This window comes from Miscanthus floridulus, chromosome 10, assembly GCF_019320115.1.
Source record: "Miscanthus floridulus cultivar M001 chromosome 10, ASM1932011v1, whole genome shotgun sequence".
NCBI lineage: Eukaryota > Viridiplantae > Streptophyta > Magnoliopsida > Poales > Poaceae > Miscanthus > Miscanthus floridulus.
Genome location: NC_089589.1, coordinates 113,226,821 through 113,234,754, shown reverse-complemented (window position 1 = coordinate 113,234,754; position 7,934 = coordinate 113,226,821). Strand labels below are relative to the sequence as shown.

General features: G+C 41.3%; 1 long non-coding RNA gene and 1 pseudogene across 1 annotated transcript; both read right to left on the bottom strand.

Moving 5' to 3' along the window:
• Positions 1 to 1,046: 1,046 nt before the first annotated feature.
• On the bottom strand, positions 1,047 to 2,283 carry LOC136485373 (uncharacterized). The gene is made up of 3 exons (XR_010766433.1): positions 1,953 to 2,283; positions 1,427 to 1,475; positions 1,047 to 1,327 (listed from the first exon to the last, which is right to left on the bottom strand). It is a non-coding gene; the product is annotated as an uncharacterized lncRNA (long non-coding RNA).
• Positions 2,284 to 2,321: 38 nt separating this feature from the next.
• On the bottom strand, positions 2,322 to 3,895 carry LOC136485372 (MADS-box transcription factor PHERES 2-like; annotated as a pseudogene).
• Between the last annotated feature and the right edge of the window lie 4,039 nt (positions 3,896 to 7,934).

Below are 7,934 nucleotides of genomic sequence, written 5' to 3'. Positions count from 1 at the left end.
CTGTAGACCACACAAGTACCTACCTCCACCAGATAAGATGCATTCACGAAGTAGAAAAGCAGAAAAGGAGCCTCACGTGGCTCCAAGACTCAACTTGACTGCCAAGAAAGAACAACAATAAACAAAGATCTGCAGAAAAAAAGAAGAACCAAAGAGAAACCAGATCAAACAGAAAGACACGATGAGGACAAAGGGGAAGGCCAAACCAAAGGCTAAATCACAGGAAAAGGAAGAAGATGAGCATCAGAAAACACAGTGAGTTACTACATCCAACAAACTAAATTCAATTCCACTTACCTGAATGCATAAAACTCAGTAAGTTACTCTGCCAACCAATTTCTATTTTCTGAACTAAATCCGTTAATTTCTTCTATGCAACACCTGAGATCGATGTTCATCAAATTAAAATACAAAACAAAAGAGAATCACGTGATCATAAATCTAAATCAATATGCAAGCTAACAAAGTTTTATTACTGATACATAGGCATGAAGAATAAGCAATCCTCAAGCAAGATGATGCACCAAGAGAGCATTCTTTAACAAAAGAAAAATAAAAAGAAACTCTACTTCCTTTCTTTCTTGCTTTCTACTACCACATTTACTTGCATTCTTGATTGCTAACCTAATGTGTTGGTGCTGAAACTAGACAACACCAACAACTTCAAAAATGACACTCTTAGAACAACAATTTTTTAAAAAGTTCAGTACCATATTTAAGATTTCATAGTAAAATTACATAAGCTGTACTTCTGAAACATCACAATATGACATCAATGTAGACAAACCCAAAGCTTATAATTCACAGGTATGGGAAAATATAAACACTGCAGTAGTGTAAAAAAGGTACCCATCATATAAGCTGTAAAAATTCAGCTAAGTTATACTACTAGGATTGTGATAAAAACTTTTGCAGGGACACACGAAAAAGAATGGGCTATTTGAGACAAATTGCATTTACAAATCAGAAGAGTATTAGTGTGAAATAGGTACATCAAGATACAAAAATTAAACCTGAAGCACATGTACTTCATTTTTGTATTTAGGGAGTTTATAACAGAATATCATTGATGTGACTCTCAAATCAGAAGAGTATTAGTGTGAAATAGGTACAGATAGGTATCAAGTATGATACTTGTAGAGGTTGATACATTAAGCTGGAAGCAAATGTTACCACAAGATACATGAATAGACCCTGAAATACATGAACTATCCTATAGAACTAAAATGAATGTCATCGTGCTCCACAAAAGCTGTTCACTCTAATGGATGATAAAATTTCCTTAGGCGCTAATCGAATCCTACTTGAATAGTTGAGGATCAAGGCCCTACACAAAACAAAAAAATTAATTACGATAAAAACAGATAAAAAAAGGAAGAAATTAATTAAGGATAAAGAGAGCAAGAAAGACACCGCTAGTGAATACCTGCTCATAGAAGCCATTTACTAAAGACTTGTCAACTAAATTTGTTGAGCTGAAAAATAAGCTAAGTTTCACAACAATAGCCAAGTAGAAGCTCACAGAAGTTTCACAACAGAATAAGCTAAGTGAAACTGGCTAACAATAGCCGTTTCAAACTGAAAGAAAACTGAATTTGGAACTAGACTTGCTAACAATAACTGTTACCAAAAACTAATTTTGTTTATCCTCAACCTGATTGCAAAACTGAAATTAAAGGAAACTCAAACTGCATATAACTGACCATAGAAACCAACAAAACTTTCGGAAACACTGAATCAAGCACAACTGCAAAACGAAAAAATAGCCAATGCTCATCCCAATCTCATTTTCCCTGTTCAGCCATCCATAATCAACACAACTATGAATACGTGTAGAAGCACAGCCGCACAGGTGGCCAATGTTTGGGCTCTGAACGGTCATAAGACAAGCACAGATCTCGCCAAGGGCAAGGAAACAGAGTTTCTCATAGAACCAGCATGCAGCATCCTACCGATGAGTGCGGAACAGGGCTCCCGGAGAACCAGCACCAGCGTCCTTCAATACTGAAAATTAAAAAACAACAATACTGAAATCAGAAACAATGAAGAAATACTCACGACCAAAACTCTTCCGAAGCCAAACCGGGCCGCTGATAAATTAAATCGGTAGTTGCGCCACCAAAAACACAAGCACTGAGCAAGTCCACAAACAAATCACCGAAAACGACCAAATCCGCCGCACGACCCCAAACAAAGCCCGTCCCCGGAGCCGAACAAGAATGAACACGAATTAAGATGAGCAACTGTGCCACCCAAACACAAGCACAGAGCGCTGGATTGCTGCTTGCCAACCTGCCGTGGACACAGTCCACGCAGGCCACGAGCCGCAGCGCAGCCAGGCGGCCAGCGCCCTGCTGCTCCGCTGCAGGCCGTGCCGCCCTTGCCCCGCCTACGCCTTGGTCCGCGCCGTGCTGTGCCTCGCTGGTCGCTCCCCAGCTATGACCCAGACCTACCCATGGAAACTGAGGAGCTCCGCTGAGCGAACCAAAAGCAACTCCGCCGCACAACTGTGATGTCCAGGAACTCTGCACGACGACCAGACTGCAAGTCTACAACGCCTCTCTATATTTATATTCTCCCACCCCACCCCCCAAAAAAAAATCTCTGGATTTCAAAATACGAGATATACGGAATAAAATAAAAATAATAAAAACAGAAACACGATTGATTAAGAAACAAAACAACAACCGGTAAAACCTGTTTATCAATTTTTCGAGATGTTATCCGATAGCACCAATAGAATCAAAACACCTTATAATTCGTACAAAACATCTTGTAGTTTCTAGATGCCTGGTACATATTCTGGATATGTGCAAAATAAAGCAACAGTACCATATAAAATAGAACCACCAGTAATATAATATCATTTATCTAAGCAACTGAAAGGGAAACATGTGGATGCATGCATACATATTGTTAGAAACGAAACAACATGAATGTAGACACGAGCTATTCTCTGACAAAGCACAATACATGGGATGCAATGAGTGACTCTAAGACAAGATCCATAAGACTAACAGATAAATGCAACCAAAACCATTTTCGAGCTGGACATAAATCATTGGAGAATGTGACTTCTACTACAGCGCCCACGGGAGGCCTGAGCAAGAACCCAGATTGTAAGACTGCATAATTTCACACCCACTGCCGCTGGCGTCCCTGCTGCTGCCTACAAAGGCACTATAGAGCATAGTGCCAATCTCCCCAAAGTTTGGGCCTGGGCTGGCTATCGGCCAGTCTTGCTGCAACTGGTGTTCCTCTAGTGGTGCCATGGTTTGCATCTCATTGTAGGTGTAGGGAGAAGCCTGTGTACACGATGAGGATGAAACTGATTGCATCACCTGCAATGGCTCTGGCATGGCTCCCTGCTCAACGACAAGCTCCTGGAGTCGTGCTTTGGCTTTGCTCATCTTCGTCTCCACCATCTCCCTAAGGCTAATCAGCTCATCCTTGGTGGTGCCAACGAGGCCTGGGCAGGCATCCATCCAAGCTATCATACAGGAGGACCAAGGTCTCACGCTCATGATTCTCATGGTCCAACTTGCTCACCTGCTCATGGAGCCTTACCGTGCGACTGTGGAGGAATTCCTCTTGATTCTGTATCTTCTTGAAGCTGCCAACATCTGGCATGTCCTTGAATTTCTTGAGGAGTTTCTTGGCCTCTGCATCAGAGGGCCACACCTCTGGTGTGGCCAGGCCATCACCATATACCACTATGCAGATCTTGACGCCACAGAGTGTGACGAGCTCACCAGCCTTTTTTGTCAAGGCCTGGTAGCGTCTCTTGTACGTTGCACGCCGAGTAGCGTTGTTGGAGATCCACCGGAGATTCACCTTTTTGCGTGCCATAGCTCCTACCTAGCTTGCTACTACTAAAATCAGCAAACAAAGTGGAAATGGTTGCTCTGGTGTTGATATGAAATGAGGGGAGGGGTGGTGTTTGTATATATAGATCAAGGAGGAGCTTAGAATAACTTATAGCAGTGCTTAGTCATACCACCGTATTATGGTTAGCATTTACTCACTATAGTAATGTGGTGTATATAACTAAACATATTCTACTTCATAAATACATAGATCACAAGAAAAATATTTCATGCATACATCCGTACGTGAGCATTGTGTGATAGGCTAGGTCATGATAAATTTCCTAATCATACCATTATATTTTAGCTACCATTAACTATTGCATAAATATAGAAATGATTTATTTTATTGATTATAGTGGTGATAAATTTCCTAATCACACCATTATATTTTAGCTAGCATTAGCTGTTACATAAATATATCTATTATTCCTGAATAGATAACTTAGCACATTTTTACTCAATAAATGCATCAATCACAAGGAACACATTCCATGCATACATCATGAGAATTGTGCGATGGGGTATATGGTGGTCAAATATTGGTTAATTACTACTAAAGAACCACAAGAAATAAATAACATAATAGAATATAATCATGACATTGTACAAGGCTCACTCCTTGGAGGAGGATGCCTGACTTCAAAACAATTATAGGATGGTACGGTACGGGATGTATCAATTCGATCAAAGGACTGGATCATTATTTCAAAGCTCTAGAGTTCATGTGTGTTTCAAGCTGTAGGAGGAAAGTAGTTAAAGATATATTGTTTTAATTTGTTGGTAGTGAGTGTTTGTTGTATAGCTGCCCCCATTTGTTTTCCATGGTTAGAAACATATGATGTCAGCGTAACAAGCATATAAATTTAGACTAATAGATTACCCAACTAACTAATTGTAGACAGTTTATTATGGTTGTAGTGATTGTATAACAACCCAAAAATCCTTCCTTGTTAAAACTTTTTGATAAATAACTTGTTGACCTTAAACTTGCTATCAGTTCAGTCTAGCCTACCTCGCTAAATAAGTTCTATATGATGAAAAAATTAGTGACAAATTGATTTACTATGAGTTTCCTACCTTGCTAAATAAGTTTTGTATCAGCATAAATTAGTGGCAAAAAATTATTGTCATAAGTTCTATGAGGAAAAAATTCAGAACATAATAGAACATGGTTAAAGACAAAAGATAGGTGATGAAGCGATTTTTGTAACCGAAGCATCATGAATCATGTATCATGACAGATATTATATGATCTATTGGAAATACGTAGTCATAGAATGTCAAATTTGTTGTAGTCTAACTCTTTCATCGAGAGTCCAATTGAGGTGTATGAGTATCACACGATAAAAAGATTATTCAATATTCTTTCAAACAAGGGTAGATGCACCCGTCGGCAAGCATGGGTGGACACACCAAGTGAGGTTTCGAGAACACCCTTCATCTCCATGGTCGGTGAAGTAGTTGCACAAGCGCAGATCACAACTGGAGAGAGGCGGTCTAGGTGGTGACTTTGGAGGTTTGGGAATATGGAAGAAATGACATTGCATCTTGTTGTTTGCGTGGCATATTGAATAGGGCCACAACCAAATGGTAAAAAGGCCCATCACTCCAAGCCCCTCAGGCCAAAGCCCACACGCATAGGGCAAGCCACCACTACAAGAATTTTGTTGATCCATGATAGTTTTTTTTGTGACTTTTTTTTTTTGTCCCAGATTACTAGAACGAAGCCCAAGATTCTATGACGAAGCTTATGGATCGTCGCTATTTTACAAACGGACCAAATCTGTGACAGTTTAATTTCGTCACGATGTGTCATTGCCACATTTGATGCCACCGTGGCATGCTGACATGCATATTATGCCAGTGTGGCCTGCTGACGTGGCCATGAGCTATCTGTTTGTTAAATCGGTGGTCCGAAAAATAGTGCGGCGTTGAGAATCGAACCCGCAACTGGTGCCGCACACATAACCACTGCAATACTTCGTTCATATGTGTTGGAAACTAGAATAGTTTCCTTTTATTTTAATATCGTTGACTTCAGCAATCTAATGCCTGAATCCCTAATCCTGAATCCCTTCGACAGCAAACCATGCCGTGCCACTCCGATAGCAGACAATGCCGCACCGAGGAGCGGTCGTCCACAGCCTAGCGACGACGAATCGCGCCGCGACGAGGAGCGGTCATCCCCAGCCCAGCGACGGCGAATAGCACCGCTCCGACAAGCGGCCGCCCCAATCCACCGACGACGGTGAGTCCCGCGGCGGGCCACTGCCAGAGGAAGGTAGCTGGATTTATGGAGTAGGCTGCAGCTGCAGCAATCAATCTCCACCATCCCTTCCCACCGCTTGCTGCCTTGCTGCAAGGTGCCTTCCCGCCGCCGGCAACCTTCCTCCATACTTGCCATGTGTATGCCATCTATTCTAGGATTTTGTTATACTGCAGCATATGAATTGTGTGGAGGCTTATTAAATTGTGTGTTTCTGCAATGCATGTTCAAATGGATAGAAGTTGGGTGCACAGCACAGTATTTTCTACTGAATATGTCAATGGTGTCAAAGAATTCATGGAATTCATTAAAGAAAAATTTGGTGAGAATGATGAGATTCTCTGCCTATGTACTAGATGCCTTAATCAGAAGTACCTGTATCAGCCCAATGTGAAGAAGCACATATTGTTGAATTGCATAGGACTTGTATATATACTCGGTGGGTACATTCATGGAGAGGACATTAGTGTACATGTTAATGTAGTTCCTGCTCCTGCTCCTAGTTTTTGACACTGAGGAGGGTTCCATACATGGGATGGATGTGGCTGAGGATGACAACAACGATGTTGATTCAGGTTAGATAGTGAGCCACTAGGGGCTGACAAGGGCAAAAAAAATTGTATAAAATGGCAAAAATTTTGTCCCACTAGGGGCTCGAAATGGCAACCTCAGGGCTCCACAGGCTCGTTACTTAACCAATGCGCTAGATGTTCGTGAGTTCGACTAGGGGGACCCGAAAAATTATTTTTGAAGGATAAGTGCACAGAAACCGATTCTTTTCCTCATCTCAATAGCGCTTCAATCATCTGCCACTTGTCTTCCTCCCTCCCTCTCTCATATTCTCACTATGTGAAATCAAAACCCTAGCAAAGGTGAAGCTAGTTGATGATGGATAGATCCAGCACTGCGACTCACTTCTGACTCCCCTTCTCTTCTGAGGTTGGATCGACAACCGGGATGATAAGCAGATTCCGCATGGTGCAACCGTGCCTATGGCCTAATGCACTAGAGTTTTTGGTAGGTGGCCCAATGCTAGTGATAGGGAGAGGCAAGCCCAACAACTAGTAGGAAAAGGCAAGAGCAACACCTACTTGCTACATGCTTAACACTATACTAGTGGTATGTCTATTCTTGTTATATTCATCAATGCTCAAGCTATATGATAACTTCACTATAGCCTATTAATTGATCTTTAGAAATATTGACTACCAATAGTGGCAAACAAATAAAACCACAAGCACACAAGCTATTAATGTAGCTTTTCACCCTAGGAGTATTACAAGGTATTAATTTCCACAGGGACGTAAAGTTAACTAACAAAGAGTCAAGTTCATCCTTAGAATGATTCAAGGGTATATGATAGGTTGGGTAGACATGATTTCTATGGTTATGATAACTCGAATAGGTTAGGTATACAAAAGATTGTTCATGCCGAGATGAACTACATGAAGCTTAGTAGTGGAAAGGGGTGAGGATGGCACCTAACCTCCTAGTAGTGGTGGACCTATGAGTTTAAAAACTTGCTCGGACATGGTGGAATATAGAGATCAGATAAGGTTGTCACCACCTATTGACTACCATAAACAATCCATGGGGCAAGCCGTAGACATATAGCCTAGACACCATGTCTACACTATAACTTACCACTCTAACCTTGCGCAACTAAGTTCCCTTAGCTAGGCTAGACAACTCAAAAAATAAGGAGCGATGAACCAATGAACAACTTAAGTACAAAGTTACCAGAACTAGAGATCAATTATCGTAGAGATCCCAGATGCTTACATTAGAGATAAGCCCAC